The sequence below is a fragment of the Acinonyx jubatus genome, chromosome E3, assembly GCF_027475565.1.
Source record: "Acinonyx jubatus isolate Ajub_Pintada_27869175 chromosome E3, VMU_Ajub_asm_v1.0, whole genome shotgun sequence".
Classification (NCBI taxonomy): Eukaryota; Metazoa; Chordata; class Mammalia; order Carnivora; family Felidae; genus Acinonyx; species Acinonyx jubatus.
Window position 1 is genome coordinate 20757149 of NC_069398.1, and position 23372 is coordinate 20780520.

Genomic DNA, 23372 nt, shown 5'->3' on the forward strand with positions numbered 1-23372 from the left:
TCCCCCATCCAGCCTAGTGTTTTTTGTTCTCAGAAAACTGGCATAGGTGTGTATTCTGGCCTTCTCTGGCTGTTTTAAGGCCCAGCTGGGCCCATTTGTTCAGACTCCTCTAACTCACACCCCAGAACTGCATGTCCCTCCATAACAATATTTGTTCTTTCAGAAATGGGATTCACCCCTGCTCACAAATGTTTCACTTAATCAATGATCTGCTGTTTAAAATTTTTTTAAATGTTTATTTTGAGAGAGAGAGAGAGAGAGAGAGAGAGAGAGAGAGAGAGAGAGAGAGAGAATGAGTGGGGGAGGGGCAGAGACAGAGGGAGACACAGAATCCAAAGCAGGCTCAGGCTCTGAGCTGTCAGCACAGAGCCTGCCACAGGGCTCAGACTCACAGACTGTAAGATCATGACCTGAGCCAAAGTCAGATGCTTAACCAACGAAGCCACCCAGGAGCCCCAATGATTTGTTGTTTTAAAAACCACTTTGCCGGTACTTTGGTTATTTACATCAATGCCTTCACACTCCCTTGCTGCCTATGGCCTAGAATTTTTGAATTTAGTTCTTCTGGGAGCACTGGGCCTGTGTAAGCCTGGAGTATTCTGCATTTTTATTTTTCTCATTGTGTGCATGTAAATATTTTACCAGAGTGTAAACCAGAAGTGGGCTTGCTGCCTTGTTCACTGTTGTGTTTCCTCTGCTCCACAGGGCCTGGCACGTAGCGGGCACTCAATCAATATGTGACAAATGAATGAGTACTGAATACATGCACATTTCTGTAAAGCATGTTTGTACAATGTGTAAATCTCTGTCTAGGTGTTTGTGTGTGTGAGTGTGTGTGCATGTGTGTGTATTTGTTGTGTTGAAGAAAAATATTTGGGTAGCCCCAAAAGAGCCATTAGAGACTATTTTAATGACTTCCAGCCATGAGTTTAGAATTCGTTCAGAGAACATTTGGAAAATTACCATTTGTGTAGAATGGAAGAAGAAAGTACATGGATCCATCTGTAGTGGGATCCATCTGTAATGGTGCCTCCTGCCCCGAAAGATATGTACGAACCCCCAGAACCTGTGAATGTGACCTTACTCGGAAAAAGGGTCTTTGCAGAGTAATCAAGTTAAGGATCTCACTACGAGATCAGCCTGGATTACCCAGTATCTGCAGGATCCTGCCTGAAAGCCAATGACAAGTTGTCTGTGAAAGGAGAGGGGCAATGTGGCCGCAGTGGCAGAAATTGCAAGATACAGTGAAGGAAGCCACGGAATGCCTGCAGCTGCCAGAGGCTGTACAGGCTGAGGAAGGTGTCCCCCTAGAGGACCTGCCGAAGGAGCACGTCCTACTGACACCTTGATTTCAGACCTCTGACCTCCAGAACTGTGTGAAAATAAATTCCTGCTGTGTTAAGCCACTTGGTTTGTGGTGATTTGTTATGGCAGCCGCAGGAAGCGAACACACCTTCTGTTGGGCATACAAGAGCTTATGGCCAATTTGTCTGGGGCCATGTGTGTCCTGTGGGTATGCACACCCACGTTCCACCCTGACTGCCAGCACAGGGTTGTGTACAACAGCACAGCAAATATTTGCAAGGAGTGCAGCAAACAGGCAGAGGGTGTATGGGGGAGCCTGGCTGGGAGGGCCAGGCAGGGCCCAGAGATCCAGAACCCTTCAGATTCACTGGGCCCCTGGAAAATTTCCAAAAATAATATGTCTGAGGCACTTCCCCCTGGAAATTACCAGGGACCACTAGGGAATAAGGAAGGAAAGGATGGTTTTTCTGCTTCCTGCAAACTGGTCCCTTTCCAGAGCGTGATCCTATGAAGGGCCAGCCCCACTGTGGCAGCCCTAAGGAGCCTGAAGTGCACTGAAGGGTGAGGGGAGTGCCTGCCAGTCATACTTCAGTGAGCTGCAGCTCAGGTCCCAGCGTGGCATTCAGAATGCCTTCACTGCCTTCTGCTTAGTTTCCTGTCCTGGTTGCTTTTCCTTCTGTGTCCAATCTGGCTAGAGCCTCAGCCCCTGGGCATCGGCCAGCTCCACTTTCCTTGAATGACTGGCAAAAACAGCAGGGCCAGGCAGGAATCACCATGAGACCGGGAACGGGATATTTCCACAGTCCCTGAAATACTAAGTAGTTTCAACAGATTACTTGTAACTTACAAAGGGAAAAATGTTAACTTCACAGTGGAGAAACCTAACTTAACCAGAAGTTAACACTGACCTTGTGTGCCTCTTGCTATGATGGCACTTCCCTTTGGGGTGTTCCTGACCCCCAAACAGCAGACAAACTCAACTTGAAGGTATTTACAAATAACTAGTATGCCTCAGAAGACAGAGAAAGGGTGAGGAAAGAGACAAAAGTGACATAACTAAAGGCAACACGCAGATTTGAAGGAAAAAAAATAGCTGTAAATGTAGCCGGGGCACAGGGGTGCAAGAGCTTGGCTCTGGGGTCCCAAACAGACCGGCTTCAGCCACGTGCTGCTGACAAAGGCAGAGACACAAGTGGCCGTGAAACAAGAAAGGGATTTATTTCAGTGAGGCTACCACCCAAAGACAGCTTCACTAGCATCTCAAACACTGTCTCCAAAGTGCCAAAAATACCTCCAGGTTTAAACAAGGAAAATATGGGACAAAGGTCGGTGGGTACCTGCAGGTGGGCAGTGAAGATCAGGTCGCTCATTGTCTTGGGCTCAGTCACAGGCAGGGTCTTGCTGGCTCAGTCCGGTCTTTACAGCTCTAGCAGGTATTTTCGGTTCCCATCAGGGGATGCTTTGCCTGCAAGCTCTTTTGCCTGAGTTCAGAGATAAACTGGAAAGAAAAACCTAATCAATAAGAAACTAGAGACTGAGGTCAAAGTGGAGGTTGTTGAAATCCTCTTTCATAAAGGACATTATTGGGACAATTTAGAACTTTGAATATGGACTGTATATTACATACATTAGATAAATTTCCTTCACTGGATCAGCGAATAAGAGAATGTCCTTGTTTTTAGGTGACACCTATGAAGTATAAAGGAACATAAGACACAGTGTCTGTAATTTGTTATCAAATGGTTCAATAACAACAATGATAATTACATACAGATAGATATCCAACAAAGGTAGCAAATGTTAACAATTGGAGAATCACCGGTTGGACACTTGGTAAAGGATATCTATATCTATATCTATATCTATATCTATATCTATATCTATATATTGCAGTTAATTGTACTCTTTTTAGCCCTTTTTTTAAATTTTTTTTTTTAACATTTATTTATTTTTGAGACAGAGACAGAGCATGAACGGGGGAGGGGCAGAGAGAGAGGGAGACACAGAATCGGAAGCAGGCTCCAGGCTCTGACCCATCAGCCCAGAGCCCGACACGGGGCTCGAACTCGCGGGGCTCGAACTCACGGACCACGAGATCGTGACCTGAGCTGAAGTTGGCCGCCCAACCGACTGAGCCACCCAGGCGCCCCTTTTTAGCCCTTTTCTTTGTTTAAAATTTTTCAAAAAAAAACACAAGAGGACTTTTTGTCTGTAAATTACAGAACAAAGTGAGGTGATGATTCTTAAGGGAAACACTGTCCCATCATTCAATTTAATCCATCTCAACAAACATTCCAAGGCCTCTTATGGGCCCAGAAGAGTGTTGGGTGCCGTGGGGAATATGCACCCTCATCCAAGTGGCTTCCTGTCTGCTAAGGGTGAGGGAGGAGAACGAGACAAATACACAGAGAATAAAAATGCAAAATAGAATAGGAAGAATTTCTTTTTTTTTTTTTTTGTAAATATAATTTATTGTCAGCTTGGCTAACATACAGTGTACACAGTGTGCTCTTGGTTTTGGGGTAGATTCCCATGATTCTTCGTTTACATACAACACCCAGTGCTCATCCCAACAAGTGCCCTTCTCAATGCCCATCACCCATTTCCTCCCTCCCCCAACCCTCCCATCAACCCTCAGTTTGTTCTCTGTATTTAAGAGTCTCTTACGCTTTTCCTCCCTCTCTGTCTGAAATTATTTTTTCCCCTTCCTTTCCCCATGGTCTTCTGTTAAGTTTCTCAAGTTCCACATATGAGTGAAAATGTAGGATATTTGTCTTCCTCTGACTGACTTATTTCACCATAATACCTTCCAGTCCCATCCAGGTAGCTGCAAATGGCAGGATTTCATTCTTTGTCATTGCCAAGTAGTATTCCATTGTATATATAAACCACATCTTCTTTATCCATTCTTCAATTGATGGACATTTAGGCTCTTTCCATACTTCAGCTATTGTTGATAGTGCTGCTATAAACATTGGGGTACATATGCCCCTATGAATCAGCACTCCTGTATCCTTTGGATAAATTCCTAGTAGTGCTATTGCTGGGTCATAGGGTAATTCTATTTTTAATTTTTTAGGAACTTCTACACTGTTTTCCAGAGTGGCTGTACCAGTTTGCATTCCTACCAACAGTGCAAGAGCGTTCCCATTTCTCTACATCCTCTCCAGCATCTGTTGTTTCCTGAGTTGTTAATTTTAGCCACTTTGGTGGTATCTCAATGTGGTTTTGATTTGCATTTTCCTAATGATGAGTGATGTTAAGCATCTTTTCATGTGTCTGTTAGCCATCTGGATGTCTTCTTTGGAAAAGTGTCTATTCATGTCTTTTGCCCATTTCTTCACTGAATCATTTGTTTTTTGGGTGTTGAGTTTGGTAAGTTCTTTATAGATTTTGGATACTAATCCTTTATCCATATGTCATTTGCAAATATCTTCTCCCATCCCGTCAGCTGCCTTTTATTGATTGTTTCCTTTGCAATGCAGAAGCTTTTTATCTTGATGAAGTCCCAATAGTTCATTTTTGCTTTTAATTCCCTTGTCTTCGGAGACGTGTCAAGCAAGAAATTGCTGTGGCTGAGGTCAAAGAGGTTGTTGCCTGTTTTCTCCTCTAGGGTTTTGCTGGCTTCCTGTCTCAGATTTAGGTCTTTCATCCATTTTGAGTTTATTCTTGTGCATGGTGTAAGAAAGTGGTCCAGTTTCATTCTTCTGCATGTTACTATCCAGTTCTCCCAGCACTATTTGCTAAGGAGACTCTTTTCCATTGGATATTCTTTCCTGCTTTGTCAAAGATTAGTTAGCCATACATTTGTGGGTCCAGTTCTGGGTTCTCTATTCTATTCCATTGGTCTATGTGTCTGTTTTTGTGCCAATACCATAATGTCTTGGTGATTATAGCTTTGTAGTAGAGGCTAAAGTCTGGGATTGTGATGCCTCCCGCTTTGGTTTTCTTTTAAAACATTACTTTGGCTATTTGGGGTTTTTTGTGGTTCCATACACATTTTAGGATTGTTTGTTTTAGCTTTGAGGAGAATGCTGATGCAATTTTGATTGGGATTGTATTGAATGTGTAGATTGCTTTGGGTAGTATTGACATTTTAACAATATTTATTCTTCCAATCCATGAGCACGGAATGTTTTTCCATTTCTTTGTATCTTCAATTTCCTTCATAAGTTTTCTATAGTTTTCAACATACAAATCTTTTACATCTTTGGTTAGGTCTATTCCTAGGTATTTTATGGTTCTTGGTGCAGTTGTAAATGGGATTGATTTCTTGATTTCTCTTTCTGTTGCTTCATTATTGGTGTATAGAAATGCAACCAATTGGGGCGCCTGGGTGGCTCAGTCGGTTAAGAATCCGACTTCAGCTCAGGTCACGATCTCACGGTCTGTGAGTTCGAGCCCCGCATCAGGCTCTGTGCTGACTGCTCAGAGCCTGGAGCCTGTTTCAGATTCTGTGTCTCCCTCTCTCTCTGACCCTCCCCCATTCATGCTCTGTCTCTCTCTGTCTCAAAAATAAATAAACGTTAAAAAAAAAGTTAAAAAAAAAGAAATGCAATCAATTTCTGTATGTTGATTTTGTACCCTGAGACTTTGCTGAATTCATGTATCAGTTCTAGCAGCTTTTTGGTGGAGTCTTTTGGGTTTTCCATGTAGAGTATCATGTCAACTGTGAAAAATGAAAGTTTGACTTCTTCTTTGCCAATTTGGATGATTTATTTCATTTTGTTGTTTGATTACTGAGGCTAGGACTTCCAACACTACATTAAACGACAGTGGTGAGGGGCGCCTGGGTGGCTCAGTCGGTTGGGCGACCTACTTCGGCTCAGGTCATGATCTCGCGGTCCGTGAGTTCGAGCCCCGTGTCGGGCTCTGGGCTGACAGCTCAGAGCCTGGAGCCTGTTTCGGATTCTGTGTCTCCCTCTCTCTCTGACCCTCCCCCGTTCATGCTCTGTCTCTCCCTGTCTCAAAAATAAATAAACATTAAAAAAAAAAAAAACAGTGGTGAGAGTGGACATCCCTGTTGTGTTCTTGATCTCAGAGGGAAAGTTCTCAGTTTTTCCCCTTTCAGGATGATATTAGCTGTGGGCTTTTCATAAATGGCTTTTATGATGTTAAGGTATGTTCCTTCTATCCTGACTTTCTCGAGGGTTTTTTATTAAGAAAGAATGCTGTCAAATGCTTTTTCTGTATCTATTGACAGGGTCATATGGTTCTTGTCCATTCTTTTATTAATGCAATGTATCACATTGATTAATTTGTGAATATTTAACCAGCACTGCAGCCCAGGAATGAATCCCACTTGATCATGGTGAGTTATTCTTTTAATATACTGTTGAATTCAATTTGCTAGGATCTTGTTGAGAATTTTTGCATCCATATTCATCAGGGATATTGGCCTGTGATTCTCCTTTTTTGTGGGGTTTCTGTCTGGTTTGGGAATCAAGGTAATGCTGGCTCCATAGAAGAAGTCCAGAAACTTTCCTTCCATTTATATTTTCTGGAACAGCTTGAGAAGGATAAGTATTAACTCTGCTTTATTTTTTATTTATTTATTTTTTTTTATATATGAAATTTATTGTCAAATTGGTTTCCATACAACACCCCGTGCTCATCCCAAAAGGTGCCCTCCTCAATACCCATCACCCACCCTCTCCTCCCTCCCACCCCCCATCAACCCTCAGTTTGTTCTCAGTTTTTAAGAGTCTCTTATGCTTTGGCTCTCTCCCACTCTAACCTCTTTTTTTTTTTTTTTTTTCCTTCCCCTCCCCCATGGGTTCCTGTTAAGTTTCTCAGGATACACATAAGAGTGAAACCATATGGTATCTGTCTTTCTCTGTATGGCTTATTTCACTTAGCATCACACTCTCCAGTTCCATCCACGTTGCTACAAAAGGCCATATTTCATTTTTTCTCATTGCCACGTAGTATTCCATTGTGTATATAAACCACAATTTCTTTATCCATTCATCAGTTGATGGACATTTAGGCTCTTTCCATAATTTGGTTATTGTTGAGAGTGCTGCTATGAACATTGGGGTACAAGTGCCCCTATGCATCAGTACTCCTGTATCCCTTGGATAAATTCCTAGCAGTGCTATTGCTGGGTCATAGGGTAGGTCTATTTTTAATTTTCTGAGGAACCTCCACACTGTTTTCCAGAGTGGCTGCACCAGTTTGCATTCCCACCAACAGTGCAAGAGGGTTCCCGTTTCTTCACATCCTCTCCAGCATCTATAGTCTCCTGATTTGTTCATTTTGGCCACTCTGACTGGCGTGAGGTGATACCTGAGTGTGGTTTTGATTTGTATTTCCCTGATAAGGAGCGACGCTGAACATCTTTTCATGTGCCTGTTGGCCATTCGGATGTCTTCTTTAGAGAAGTGTCTATTCATGTTTTCTGCCCATTTCTTCACTGGGTTATTTGTTTTTCGGGTGTGGAGTTTGGTGAGCTCTTTATAGATTTTGGATACTAGCCCTTTGTCCGATATGTCATTTGCAAATATCTTTTCCCATTCCGTTGGTTGCCTTTTAGTTTTGTTGGTTGTTTCCTTTGCTGTGCAGAAACTTTTTATCTTCATAAGGTCCCAGTAATTCACTTTTGCTTTTAATTCCCTTGCCTTTGGGGATGTGTCGAGTAAGAGATTGCTACGGCTGAGGTCAGAGAGGTCTTTTCCTGCTTTCTCCTCTAAGGTTTTGATGGTTTCCTGTCTCACATTCAGGTCCTTTATCCATTTTGAGTTTATTTTTGTGAATGGTGTGAGAAAGTGGTCTAGTTTCAACCTTCTGCATGTTGCTGTCCAGTTCTCCCAGCACCATTTGTTAAAGAGACTGTCTTTTTTCCAATGGATGTTCTTTCCTGCTTTGTCAAAGATGAGTTGGCCATACGTTTGTGGGTCTAGTTCTGGGGTTTCTATTCTATTCCATTGGTCTATGTGTTAACTCTGCTTTAAATGTCTGGTAGAATTCCCCTGGGAAGCCATGTGGCCCAGGACTCTTATTTATTGGGAGATTTTTGATAACTGATTCATTTTTGTTTGTTTGTTATGGGTCTGTTCAAATTTTCTATGTATTCCTGTTTGATTTTTGGTAGTGTGTGGGTGTCTAAGAATTTGTCCATTTCTTCCAGGTTATCTAGTTTGTTGGCATATAATTTTTCATAGTATTCTCTGATAATTGTTTGCATTTCTGTGGTATTGGTTGTGATCTGTCCTTTTTCATTCATGATTTTACCTATTTGGGTCCTCTCTCTTTTCTTTTTGAGAAGTCTGGCTAGGGGTTTATCAATTTTGTTTATTTTTTTTAAAAAAAACAGCTCTTAGATTCATTGATCTGTTCTGTTTTTTTTTTTTTATTCTATATTGTTTGTTTCTTCTAATCTTTATTTCTCTTCTTCTGCTGGCCTTGGCCATTCTGCTTCTAGTTTCTTTAGGTGTGCTGTTAGATTTTGTATTTGGGATTTTTCTTGTTTCTTGAGATAGTCCTGGATTGCAATGTATTTTTCTCTTAGGACTGCCTTTGCTGCATCCCACAGGGTTTGGACTGTCATGTTTTCATTTTCATTTGCTTCTATATATGTTTTAATTTCTTCTTTAATTGCCTGGTTGACCAATTCATTCTTTAGTAGGATGTTCTTTAACCTCCATGCATTTGGGTGTTTTCCAAACTTTTTCTTGTGGTTGATTTCAAATTTCATAGCATTGTGATCTGAAAATATGCATTGTATGATCTCAATTCTTTTATATTTATTGAGGGATGTTTTGTGACCCAGTATGTGATCTATCTTGGAGAATGTTCCATGTACACTTGAGAAGAAAGTGTATTCTGCTGCTTTTGGGTAAAAAGTTCTGAATATATCTGTCAAGTCCATCTGGTCCTGTGTATCATTCAAGGCCCTTATTTCTTTATTGATTTTCTACCTAGATAATCTGTCCATTGCTGTAAATTGAGTGTTAAAGTCACCTGCAATAACCATATTCTTACCAATAAGATTGTTTATGTTTATGATTAATTGATTATATATTAGGGTACTTCCAAACTGAGGGCATAAACATTTATGATTATTACCTCTTCTTGATGGATAGACCCTGTACTTACGATATAATGCCCTTCATCTCTTGTTACAGCCTTTAGTTTAAAATGTAGTTTTTCTGATATAAGTATGACTACTCCAGCTTTCTTATGCCTTCCAGTAGCATGACAGATGATTCTCCATGAATGGGAAGGGTTTCTTAAGAAAAGTATAACGTAGGACACAGTCACAAAGGTCATAGAGATGAGACACTTCCAAATGGAATTGGTGTTTGCAATGTTTGAAGGTTGGCTGAATTTTCACTGGCAGAGCTGGGTTGAGGTCAATGCAGGTAGAAGAATGTGTATGAGCAAATGAACAGAAGTGGAGACCTGAGCATATTGGTGGTGAGCAAGTCTTGAGTGCTTCTGTTAAGTAGCAATGGGAAAGGCAACACAGTCATCTACCCTCTTAGGTTCAGAGGCTGGGGCCTGAGGATTAAACTGACAACAGGAGAAAAGGTTCATTATTGCCCAGGCACACAGGAGCCAACAAAGGAAGTAGTTGTCTTCTTAAATAGTTGAAGGTTTATATTCTGTTTTTTTTTTAAAGTTTATTTATTTTGAGAGAGAGAGAGAGAGAGAGAGAATATGAGTGAGGGAGGGGCAGAAAGAGAGGAGAGAAGAATCCCAAACAGGCTCCACACTGTCAGCACAGAGCCTGATGTGGGGCTCGAACCCACCAACTGTGAGATCATGACCTGAGCTGAAACCAAAAGTTGGATACTTAACTGTATCCAGTTAAGTATGGGCCACCCAGGCACCCCATAGGTTTATATTCTTAACTTCATAGGGGAAAAGGGGAGGATTTGGGCTTCTAGGGGCAGTGAAGTCTGATAGGTTAAATATACAGGAGAAACTAATGGAAAATGAGGGTGATAGAGTAAGGTTTACTATTCAGATTCAAGAGATGAGGAGGTGATGAGTTAACTCCACATCGTTCTCCTCTTCCTGGTAGGATGGGGGAGCATCTTTACAAATGAAAATTTCCTTTGCAAAAGGGAAATTTACACCCTGTTTCCAGCAGAAAGGAAGAGGACAAAGAACTCAAGTTTTCTGCTTCTTGATTGCCTTCACCTCAAAATACTCCTTAAGCCACAGTGGCAGATTCTGAGGTGGCGTTTTCTGATCTCCTTCACATGTAATTGAATGCCAGGCTCTACATTAAACTCGAAGCCAATAAGGGCAGTGGGGTCTGACTTGTTCATTGCTGTGCCCTCAGCAGCTAGAACACTGCCTGGTGGAAGACATTAGTAAATATGGGCTGGAATCCCCCAGATCCTGCAGGGAGTAGCATATCCTTCCAAGAAGCTGATTGCTCTGGGAAAGAGACCTAGGCAGGTGGCAAGAAGCTGGAAGTCTCTGCAGCCTATTTAACTGGGGAAGGAAAACCAAAGCCACAGGAGAAAATGGCCCTCTTGAATTAGGTCACGGAGGCCTGCTCAAGCCGGGTGCAGGACAAGTCACTAGGCTTGGCAGATGCTCCTGGTCTGCACTGGTGTCAGTAGTCAGCATCCGTGGGCACAGGCCTATTCCCTGGTGCACCTCCCACCTGAGGCCCCTCTATTCCCGGGAGCCTCTCTCCCCTGAAAGTCAGAGACTTGCCTAAGAGTAGAGGCAGACCCCTGTAGCTACTGCAACCCATACCCCAAAGCACTCAGCATCCCTAGTGTAACCTAAGGCCCTCAACCTGGACCTCTGACTCAGGGGTTCTCACACCAGGTAGGCCAGTAGAATTTATCTGGCAGCTTGTAAAAAAATGAAGTGTAACATACAGAAAAGTGCACATGTGAGTATAGTTTGATAGATTTTCACAAAGTGAACAAACTGGGTTAATTTCTAGGTCAGGAAACAGAGTATCAGTGACTAGCCTCTCTCAAGTCCCCCTGATGCCACCTCCCAGTCGCTACTCCAGTCCCTGTCTGCCCCCTGGGGTGAGGAGACCCTTCCCCCAGAGCTTCTGCTCGATATAACTGATGAGAGGCTTGGTGTCTAGCTTACAAAGCTGCACAGGTGGTTTATAGGCACAGCGAGGCTTGAAAGTCACTCCTGGAAATCCCATAATCTCTTTTGTCATAAGTGGGGCTAGAAGATGCTTTGCTCCTGTCTTCGGCTCAGCACCAGCAGCTGTCTGGCTGGGTTTACCCATGGAACAGTGGGCATTTCCTGTATCTAGGGTTTGAAGAGCACGCCGGTAGTAGCTCCTGGGTGCAGGAAGCCCAGTTGGTTGGTTCCAGCCTGGGCATGTGGCCCTCGCTCCCTGGCAGGAATTCCATGAAGAGGTATTTTTGGAAGGTGCAGGAATTCTGTAGCCATTTGGAAAATGTCTGCTCATAGGCTGTGCTGGATTCTCATTTTAAAAATGATGATGTGGCTGAGGGGCCTGACCTGGCCAGTTTTCCTAGAGCTAGGGGTGGGGAAAGAGAGGAGGCATGCTCTTTTCTTTTCCTTTTCTTTAACTCGTATCACCATTTTCTTTTTTGTCTCAAATCCCTCTATCTCCCAAGCTTCGAGAGAATTGTGAGGTGTCTCCTGCAGCACATTAGCCCTTTGATGCTATTTGCAGGTAAGTGTTTCATTTTGTCCCAGGTCAGCCAGGGCTTTGGGGTCACTTTAGGTTGGGTGAAAGTTTAATTTAACTCTCACTTCCCTTTCAAGGATTTTTGCCTCTGGAGCCCACACTCTGAATCTCTCTGCCCTCCCAGGGAGGACTCTGAGTGCCCTCCTGTTCTCTTCCCCATGTCCCCCTCTGCTTTGCCTTGGTGGCCTTTGTTGATAGCTGCAGCTTTTGCTATTTCTGTATCTATTCATTCACTCATCCATTCACTCAGCGCATGTGAGGCCCTGTGCTGGGGACAGGATAGAGGGCTGGGCAGACCCAGCCATCTCCTGTCATTACCATTTCTGTCCTTATCCTTGAGACCTCCTTTTGTCCCCAGCTCTCCACTCCCCACCCTTTCTCCCACAGCCATACGCGTGCCTCTGAAAGATCCAGGCTCCTTCACCTTGAACTGCAAAGGTAGTGTGTCGTCTCCATTCTCTGTTTCCAAACCCCTTGCTCCTGACCCTCATTTCCAGCTCCCTTGGACTCAGAGAAAGGATAATAAAGTGGGACCTGGCATGCTTCTCTTCTCCTATTTTCCATTTCTGAGGGCCTCCACCTCCCTTCCACCTCTCACCTCGGCACCATCCTCTCCCCATGTCACATTCCAGAATGGCAATGCCATGAAGGGAGATCTGCACCAAAAACCAAACCAAAGCCAACAGTCCCCCCAGGTAGACGTGGTGGAGGGCTGTGCTGCCTGAACGTTGCTAGGTGTGGTGCACGGACTTTCCTTGCAGGAGGTGAGATTACTGTGTTAAGGAGTCCTCACCCTGGGCCAGGCCTTCCCAGGAGATGAATCCCCGAGGGCTGGCCTTACAGGGCAGTGGCTTCCAGGCTGTCACTGGCTTCCAGGCTGTCACTGGAGGTGCCCACCTCCTCTCTTTCCTTGGGCCTGTGGGGCTGCCTACGCTGTTTGGAAGAAACAAACTCTGAGTCCTTTGAATTGCCTGTGGATTGGTCGGGGTGATGCTGTGCATGCCCTCAGGTGAGCTTATCTGAGGAGAGATCACCTGAAGGAGGTAAAGCTGGGGAGGGAAAATAGATACAGCTTGTTCAGAATATGCGTACCGAGTATGCGGCTTAAAAAATTACACAAAGCAATATACATGTCATGGGAACCAGACGTTCATATAGGCTTCAGTGGTGAGTTTTGCAGAAGAGGGGTTTTAAAATTCTGACTTTATTTATTTTAAATAGGTAATCCAAGCACATGACGCAAAATTTCAAAAAGTGCCAAAGTATATAGATACAGTGAAAAATAAGTCTCTTTCTCGCTCCTGTCCCCAGGTCCCTCAGGTTTTCAGCCAGAAAGAGCCACTGCTACAGTTTACTGTGTGCCCTTCCAGAGGTTATTTCTGAAAATCATAGGCATGCGTGTGTACTTTTAAAAATTGCAAATGGGCATATTATATACACTGTTCTTAACTTTGTTCTTTTCACTTAAGAGTATATTTTGAAGCTTTTCTCTTTTTAAAGTTTATTTATTTATTTGGACAGAGAGGGAGAGAGAGAGTGAGCTGGGGAGGGGGCAGAGAGAGAGGGAGAGAGAGAATCCCAAGAGGGCTCCGTACTGGCTTGATCTTACAAATTGTGAGATTGTGACCTGAGCTGAAATCAAGAGTCAGACGCTTAACTGACAGAGTCATCCAGGTGTCCCTGGAGTTTTTTTTCTTAAGATATACTACATGGATTGGAGGTAGATTTAGAAAGCAGAAAAACTTGTTTCCAAAGGGCTCTGAGCTTCGCTTCACTTCAAGCAGCTCCTTGCTTCTGGCTACTTTCTACAGTGTGGCTCTTGGGTCACCTAAAGCTGTCTTGCTCGGGAGACATCCCATCACATGACAGGAAGGAAGGTCAACCTCCCTGCCAGATTTCACTGAAGGGATTTGTGTCCCATTCTTACCAAAGTCTCGTCTGGAATTTTTTCTCACAGTTTAATAGGTAAGATACAAGCACCATCCCTCACCTGGCTACTCAGTTTTCTTTTTCTTTTTTTTTTTTTTAAGTTTATTTATTTTGAGAGAGAGAGACAGAGAGCAGAGAGAAAGGGAGAGAGAGAATCCCAAGCAGGCTCTGTGCTGTCAGTGTGGAGTCCAACGCAGGGCTCTATCCCACAAACCGTAAGATCATGACCTGAGCTGAAATCAAGAGTTGGACGCTTAACTGACCGAGCCACCCAGGCGCTCCTCAGTTTTTCTTCAGGTCTTGTAGTTGGGTGAAGTATTTTGGGGGCCATATGAAGGGTCACCTCAGTTGCAATTCTGTTTTGTGGAGAGGGACTGGCAGCAGCTCCAGGCCATGGTAAACACTTTTCTTGAAGGGGTCTAGAATGCAGGAAGTGGAATGGGGGACATAGCCCTTAATGTTGAAAGGTTGGATTTGGGAGGCAGCCCTTGGGTCTATCTATAATCACTTTGAGGAGTGCTATCTCCTTCCTTCCCTCTCCTCTTGCTCTCGGCCTGCTAATCTTGCTCATTTTCTTTGGCTAAGCTTTGTAATCCTAGTGGTCCATTTCTTCTGCTCCAAAGCAGCTAGGGACAAATCTGAGCATGTTCTTCATTAGATTTAAATGTTCCAGGGGCACCTGGGTGGCTCAGTTGGTTAAGCATCTGACTTTTGGTTTCGGCTTAGGTCATGATCTCATGGTTCATGAGTTCGAGGCCCATGTCTGGCTCTGTGCTGACAGCAGCAAGCCTGCTTGAGATTCTCTCTCTCCCTCCCTCTGCCCATCCCCTCTGTGCATGTTCTCTCTCTCTCTCTCAAAATAAATAAATAAACAAACAAAAGAAAATTGTCACGGTGGGTATTTGTTTAAATTTCCTCAGATCAAGTTGCTTACAAGATTTTACTAACTTGGGACACCTGGATGGCTCAGTTGGTTAAATGTCCAGCTCTTGATCTTGGCTCAGGTCATGATCTCACAGTTTGTGACATGGAGCCCCTCGTTGGGCTCTGTGCTGTCTTCATGGAGTCTGCTTGGGATTCTCTCTCTCTCTTTCTCTCTCTGTCAAAATAAATAAACTTTGAAAAAAGATTTTGCTAACTGAATAAAGAGAAAACAAACTTAGATATGCTGAGCCCTTGTTAGAGAGGCACCAGAGCCAGGAGCTTTCAGAGGTTTGTTATCTCATTTTATTTATTTATTTTTAAATGTTTATTTTTGAGAGAGAGAGCAAGTGAGGGAAGGGCAGAGTGGGGTGGGGGGAGCAGACAGAGGATCTGAAGTGGGCTCCACGCTGACAGCAGGAAGCTTGATGAGGGGCTTGAACTCACGAACCATGAGATTATGACCTGAGCCAAAGTCAGCTGCTTAACCAACTGAGCCACTCAGGCATCTCTCATTTTGTTTTTTAAAAATGTAACAGCTTTGGGGTGCCTGGCTGGTTCAGTTCATAGAGCATGTGACTCTTGATCTTGGGGTTGTGGGTTTGAGCCCCATGTTGGGTATACAGATTACTTAAAAATAAAATCTTTAATAAAAGTAACAGCTTTACTGAGATATAATTCATCCCCTATTTAAAGTACACAATTCAGGGCGCCTGGGTGGCTCAGTCGGTTAGGCGTCCGACTTCGACTCACGTCATGATCTCGCGGTCCATGAGTTCGAGCCTCGCATCGGGCTCTGGGCTGATGGCTCGGAGCCTGGAGCCTGCTTCCGATTCTGTGTCTCCCTCTCTCTCTGCCCCTCCCCCATTCATGCTCTGTCTCTGTCTCAAAAATAAATAAACGTTAAAAAATATATATTTTAAAAAAATAAAGTACACAATTCAATGGTTCTTAGTATATGCACAACACTGTGTAACTATCACACAATCAATTTTAGGACATTTTCATCAATTGCCCCCAAAGGAACCCCATATCCATTAGCAGTCCTTCCCATTTTCCTCAGCCTCCTCAGCCCAAGACATTTACTAGTCTACTTGCTGTCGCTTTGGATTTACCTATTTTGGACATTTTTCTATAAATGGACTCATATGTTATGGGGTCTTTGTGAATATTTTCTTTCACTGAGCATAATATTTTCAAGATTCATCCACATTGTAGCACAAATCAGAACTTCATTCCTTTCTTTTTTTTTTTTTTTTTTTTTTTTTGAGAGAGAGAGAGATAGAGAAGAGAGCAAGTGGGGGAGAGGCAGAGAGAGAGGGAGACAGAATCCCAAGCAAGCTCTGCAACGTCAGCGCAGAGCCTGATGCGGGGCTCGAACTCATGAACGGTGAGATCATGACCTGAACCAAAATCAAAAGTCAGAGGCTTAACCGACTGAGCTACTCAGGCACCCTAGTACTTCACTCTTTTTTATGGCTGGATAATATTTCATTGTATGGATATACTAAATTTTGTTTATTAATCAGTTGATGGACATTTGGGTTCTTGTCACTTTATCAGCTATTATGAATAATGTTGCTATGAGCATTCATGTACAAGTTTTTGTGTGGCCTCACATGAACACACCTGCAACTCTCTGATACATATTCTACAGATCTCATTCTGCAGGTAACAAGACATTCCAATATGGTAGACAGGAATTTTGAACAAAGATGTTAGATTCCTGAGCCCATGCTTTTTGCAATCTATGTTCTGTCCTTCAAGAAGAGGATATAAAGCAATCAAAGCATTTATTTCAGGGAGACATGGAGTCCACTGAAGTTGAAGGTGTGCTCTGAATTTCAAGGAAGCAGATCAGGCTTATAAAAGCAAAAGCCACAAGGTTACATAATTTTTTTTTTTTAATATTATGATTGTTGCTAGCAGACCTTAAACTTAAAATCTAATGCATGATTTACTTTTTAGCTACCAGGTGTTAACATTTTCTCTTTCAGTCCAAAGTGGAAAGATGAATGGGAGGAGACAGTGGAGTTGACACTGACAAGTTGCAATTGACAAAAGTCCAAAGTTCAATGGACGAAAGTTAAACGTTTGAGGTATTCCCAGAATTGCACTAGGCAAAAAATTTACTCAATGTGCTCTAGACTCTATAGACAGTGACCCTTTGGCAATGCTTACTTCATTTTGAATCTTGTTCCACAGTTTATAGAAGTGAAATAATTGCTTTGACAGAATCTGGTATGGATATGTCAGTTCCTAACTGACATAGACATGAACTGTTAATTTTCAGGTGGGAAATGTCAGCCCTCTCCACAACGTTTCTCTTCCCTTTGCCTCTTCTCCAATTCCAGCTTTCACTTCTTTCTCTCAAGTATCAGTTCCCCATTCCTATGGTTGGGACAGAATCTCCAGTCACTCACTTACACTTTTTGTGTGGAATGCAATATTGTGTGAATTTGATATCTGTTCTTGAGTTGTATCTCCTATGAGATGAAAGCTCCTCCGCCAGCAGCGGCCAGAGGGGTGGTACCTGAAGCAGTGGACATGCAAAAAGAGGATTTCTCGGAAAAGCTCCTTTTCTTGTCCGGCGGCAGGGTTTCACCGATGAAGGCTGCCCACGTGGGGGTTAAGGCGGCGTGGTGCGCACCCCCTGCGCAGCTCCCCTCCAGCCAGGTCAAGTGCGCCGTTGCTAGGGCAACAACCCGTCCGGGCAGGTGGCTGCTCGGAGCCCTCTCGCGGAGCGAGCACACGCAGGGACGCAGAGGCGCCCGTCCGGCCGCGACGTCAGACCCATCCCGCCCTTCAACGCCTGCAAGAGCCGGCGCTATTCCCAGTACCACCTCCCGCGGGCGGCAGCTAGGGAAACCCACCAATCACAGAAGCCGACACATCTCCCGGGCCGGGCGTGCGGCAACCAATCGTGGCACACTTGTGATCTCAGGCCCACCCGAGAGGCTGGCGGCAGGGGCTGAGGCAGCCACGGCGGGAGTCGCTGCTGAGGCGGCTGCGGGCGCGGGTCGCGTTGGCGCTGCTCCGCGGGGCCGGGCCGGGCTGGCAGCAGCTGGCGCCTGGCGGTGAAGGCGGGGTCCCGGGGCGGGTGGAATGGCCCCCACCTAGGGCAGTGGGAGAAGCGGCTGAGCGCAGGATGCTGGCGAGCCGGCGCGGCGGCTCCTCACTCAACCCAGGTAAGGGGAACGCCGCGCTCGCTGTGGCCCGGCTCGGAGCGCCTCCCCGGCCCCGCTGCCTTCCCGCCGCCGCCCACATGGCTCCGGGCCCCGGGCGGCTCGGTCCTGACATCCCTTGGCCCCGCGTCACCTCCTGCCCACACGTCTCCCCATCTCCCTGCGGGCAGTTGTCCAGCCCCGCCCCCCGAGCGCGGCGCCCCTCGCCCTGGCCTGCCGGCTCCTGCACCCACACCCGCTCCCCTTCCCGCAGCGCCTGCGTTTCCCGGTCTCCGCTTCGCCGTCGTCCGCCTCGTCCCCGCCGTGGTCATCCCCCCGCCGCCCCCTCCCCTCTTCGTCCCCTCCCCTTTCGTAGCGCTGGCACCGTTTCCCAGCCCCTGCAGTCCTTTGGGGCGCCTTCCCGGGATGAGACCCACCGCCCCACCCCACCCCTCGCCCGCCGCCCATCCCGCCGGGATCAGATCAGACTTTTGCCTTCACTTGTACCCCGGCTTCGCTTCCACAGACTCACCCTCATGCCTGCCCCATATTGCCATGTCCTCCGTACCTTCCAGTCGCCCCCCATCCCCCCCTCCCCCATGTCCCTGGGTTTTGCCCTTTTGCTCTCAGATGCCTTCCTTTCCCAACTCGCCTCTTTTCCCCTCACTTTCATCAGCCACGGTCACTAACACTTCTTTTCCTTTACACTTAAACCGTCAGACACCCTAATACCCTCCTGAACGCCAGATCCGTAGTTTGAACATCATAATTCGTCTTTCAATGACCTGCACGCATAGCATGTAAAGTGTCTTGCCCAGAGCCTGGTACACAGTAGGCCTGCCACATAGCGGATGCTCACGCGTGTTAGTCTCTTCCTCCTTCAGGTCTCTGTACTCTCCAGATGGTCGTAGCAAGAGGTTCAGTATCCGGAGGGATTCTTCCCACTCCTTGAAGAGTGGTGCGGTAGATGGCAGGACAAATTAGTGAACTCCGAGTGTGAGAAAGAGATTAAATTGTCAATTATTTACTCACTGTATATATTCAGGGGGAAAAAAACCCTGAATTCTGCAATCTTTGTGTTAAGTATTGTTTTATGTTAATTGGCTTTGTAAATGATTCTTAGGGAGCCTCAAATATAATCACTCCCTTATCAGCTCCCACCTTCAATCAGCAGTGTTTACCTACTAGCCAGAATACAGCGTTGTATGTAAGAAGTATTTCACTTGTTTCTCTCTCGGTTGGATAGTCCAATCCTGCAATGAATTTTCATCCTTTAAGAGCTTAGAGGAATCAGGTTTAGAATTTTGGGAATCAGCTCTTGAAGGGATCAAAAATGCTGAGGAGCGAAAGTTCTGACAAGTGCTGTAGGAGTGAAAGTAATTATCCCTCACTTTCCCAAACACTCTTTCTGGCAACCCAAGGAAGTAGCTACAGCCTTGTCTTTTTTTTTTTTTTTCCCTTTCTTTTTTAAGAGTGAAATAAAAATGTAACTTTTTAAAAGTATAAAAACAATGTTACTGGCTTCAAGCCATTCTTGCTGCATTTGCTCTGATGGTCTCCAAGTCAGGATGAATCAAACAGTTGGTTTTTTCTGCTCCTAGGATCTCCAGAGCAGACTGCAGAAAATCGTGTAAGTGAGCTGCTGATGCTGTTCTAAACTTCTGGATTCTGACTTTACTCTCACTGGCTGGAGATGCTTTGACTTTCCCCTAGGTTAATCTTATGTACTAAAACCTAAATGGCTGTTTGTAGATTTTTACCATTCTCCTCTCGGTGTCCTACTGGATGTTTTTCATTGCTTATTTTGCAATAAGCAGAAAATTCACAGAAGCAATTGGTGAACTTCAGCCCTGACTACTAAAATTCTATCATTTTTCTGTGTGCCTATGCCTATCTGATTTCTGATCTCCTTTCATCAAAGAAGGGTCCTCCTTTCTAAAACTAACATCTTTGATCTCTGCATTGTCATTTTTTCCCTCAGCCTGCGTACATGCTCAGATTTCCACCTTCCAAAACAAAAACAAAAACCTTCCCTTGATGCTTCCCTCTTTTTCATTTTCTCCGATTAACATGATATTCACTAGAGTTTCGGTTTATGTTCTATTCTCTAATTTCCTTGTGTGATTATACCTCCTTTCATGGCTTCAAATAGTGCTGTATTTATGGTTTTCAAAGATGTGTATTCGGTCCCCATTTTTCTTGAATTTCAAGTGTTCTTTATTTTCATTTGTCTATTGGAAAGCTAAACTTGGATAGTGAATTCTCCAAACTTGGTTATCTTTTCCTTTCCCTTCCCTTTACTCACATAGCCCCCTCAAGCACATATAAACATGTCTTGTTCCATTTTAGGCCTTCGTCCTAGAAACCTTAGAATCCTCTTCTCTCCTCACAGTAACTCTGTTATAGCTCATATTGTTTCTACTTGAAATCTTTTTCTTTCCTCATTGCCAGGAGATTGGTTGAAGCCTGGGTTATGTTTTTCTCAAATGGAGTTGGTCGTTTTTAACCCAGGCACTACTTTATGAAACCACCTGGATAGCTTTTAAAGGGTAAGGATGAGGGGATGAAGGCTTCCACAGAGATTCTGATTCAGTCGATTTGCTCTGGGACCAGACATTGTCATTTAAAAAATGCTTCCTGGGGTACCTGGGTGGCTTAGTTGGTTAAATGCTGGACTCTTGGTTTCAGCTCAGGTCATGATTTCGTGGTTCTGAGCTCCATGTCAGGCTCCGTGTTGATGGTGCACAGCCTGCTTGGGATTCTCCCTCTCTGCCTCTCCCCTGCTCTCTCTCTCAAAAAAAAAAAAAATTTTTTTTAAAGTTTATTTATTCTTGAGAGATAGAGTAAGACAGAGCATGAGCAGGGGAGGGGAAGAGAGAAGGGGAGACACAGGATCCGAAGCAGGCTCCAGACTCTGAGCTGTCAGCACAGAGCCCGATGCAGGGCTCGAACCCATGAACTGCGAGATCATGACCTGAGCCAAAGCCAGACGCTTAACCGACTGAGCCACCCAGGTGCCCCCCCCCCCCCCCGCTCAAAATAAATAAACTTAAAAAAATTTTTTTTAATTAAAAAAAAAAAACATGTTTCCCATGTGACTGTAATGTGCAGCTAGGGTGGAGAACTAGGGTGAGAGCTTAAGAGGAACTGATAGAACCCTGAGGAACTATAATATTTAACTGTAATACTATAGTATTTAAAAATCAGCATAAATGTCACTTTGTTGGCGTGGTTGGTTGCTTACTTTCCTGGCACTTGGTAGACATACCTATTATAGTACATATCATTTTATTTAAATTATTTCTCGTGGGCCCATTTTTCTCATGACTAGGAGTTCCTTGAGGTCTAGGATCACGCCTGAAGGTAAGCTATGTCTCTTCTACACTACTCACAACACTTCTGACACCAAATATGTGGGCTTTCCCTTTACAATTCTCCGACCCTCCAAACACCAACTGGTGTTCTATAATTTAACCCAATTATGGCACCACCTACCTAGAGTTAGTGCAGATCCCACACATTAAGACTTTAGCCTCTGCCTGTCCTCCTCCCCCCGCCCCCCCCCCCCCATGCCAGTTGCAAGTCCCAGGTCATGAACTGTACTTCGGTCTAACTGGCTATAAACTGGGGCTTCCCACAACCCAGGTCAGTTATTTGCTATAATGGCTCACAGAACTCTGGGAAGCTCTTTACTTAACCATTACCTGCTCATTAGAAAGGATGTAACTCAGGAACAGCAAATGGAAGAGATACCTAAGGCATCTCTTGTGGGAAGGGGTATGGGACCTCCATGAACTTCCATGCCTTCTCTGGGGGCACCATCCGGGCACATCCATGTGTTCACCAATCCAGAAGGTCTCTGAATCCCTTCAGTTAGAGTTTATGGAGGCTTCATTATGTAGGCATAATCATTGGTCGATGGGGATAAACTCTGTCTGCAGCCCCTTTCCCCCATTCTGAGGTCAGGGGTTGGTTCTTCTGGCAACCAGCCCTCATCCCCCAAGATATGGTTGAAAGGGGCTTATGATGAATAACAAAAGATGCTCCTCCAACCCCATCAAGAAATTCCAAAGGTTTTAGGAGCTCTGTGCCAGGAGCCAGGGATGAAGACCTAATATATATTCTGTTATGTGATTCTTATATCACAGTATGGTAGTACCTTATTTATTTTTTTGTCACTGCCTTGTACAGTACTTAGTATATTTTAAAAACTTGATAAAAATTAGTTCAGTGAATCAGTTGGTAAATAATGTGAAACAGATCTTGAATTTACAGTTTTGCAAGATGACCATCTGTTTCTTTCTTGGCTGCTTAACAGGTCACTAGTCATACTTGCATAGTCATTCTTGTTTAAAAAAAACCACACACACACACTCTTTATAAATTAGAGTGGATTAAGATAAATATTATTTGCTCTTAGGATTTGGCTTTTAAGATGGTTAAGCTGTTACATGATTATAGAGGTTCATTCAGGACTTCCTCTTTAGGAGATACTATTTAAAATAGACTTTATGGATGGTTGAGACATAATGTATCTTCCATCTTTTTTAAACAAACAGCTCTGATTTTAGGCTCATAAGCTTTGGATTTTTCAAGTAGAACAGAACTGTTAAATTGATAAAAGATCTTGAACAGTGGCAGAACTATATCTTTTTAAGAGAATTAAGGAAATAGGGAAGCCATCTACATATATGAATCTCATTGGCATTGGTGATGGTGAGGGGGAAGTCGGTAATTCCCAAATATTTAATTACTATTATAAGAAAAACTTGTAATTGCTCATATAATGGTACTTGTATACTTTGTAATAAGTTAGAATTAAGATTTAAACAATAGAGTTGTCTTCTTTTGTTCTTTAGTTTTCTTAGGATTTTCTTGCTATTTCTGTTTGTAGAATTTGTGATGGACAGTTCTTTACTTTTAGCACTTGAAAATATTGTGCCACTTCCTTGACACCTCCATGATTTCAGATGAGAAACCCTCTATCATTGGAATTCGTGTTTCCCTACAGGTGACGTATCCTTTCTCCCTGGTTGCTTTAAAGGTTTTTTCTTTGTCTTTAGTTTTCATAAGTGTAAGTATGATATATCTTGGCATGAATTTGTTTGAGTTTATCCTATTTGCAGTTCTTTTAGGTTTTTGAACTGTTAAGTTCATGAGTTTTGCCAAATTTTGGGTGTTTCAGCCATTTTTAGAATAATTTATTAGCACTGTTCTCTTTCTCCTTTCTTCCTTTGTGAGAATACAAATCTTAGAACTTTTGTGATTGTCCTACAGTGCGGGAGGCATTATTTTTTTCTCTATTGTTTAGATCTTTTCACTTTTATTGTGCTACTTGCAGTTTCAGCTTGACTCATTTTTGCCTCTGTTGTATCCATTCTGCGATTGAGCCCATCTAGTGA

General features: G+C 44.0%; 1 protein-coding gene across 3 annotated transcripts in view; it reads left to right on the top strand.

Moving 5' to 3' along the window:
* Positions 1-17853: 17853 nt before the first annotated feature.
* TPST1 (tyrosylprotein sulfotransferase 1) overlaps positions 17854-23372 on the top strand; it is a 163796-nt gene continuing 158277 nt past the window's right edge. For 2 of the 3 annotated variants that reach the window (XM_027041842.2, XM_053213465.1), the window contains exon 1: positions 17854-17994. The gene's annotated coding sequence lies outside the window, so the exon portion shown is untranslated. Of the gene's footprint in view, positions 17995-22864; positions 22982-23372 lie in introns of all 3 variants that reach the window. The other variant, XM_027041843.2, reaches the window with a different exon arrangement.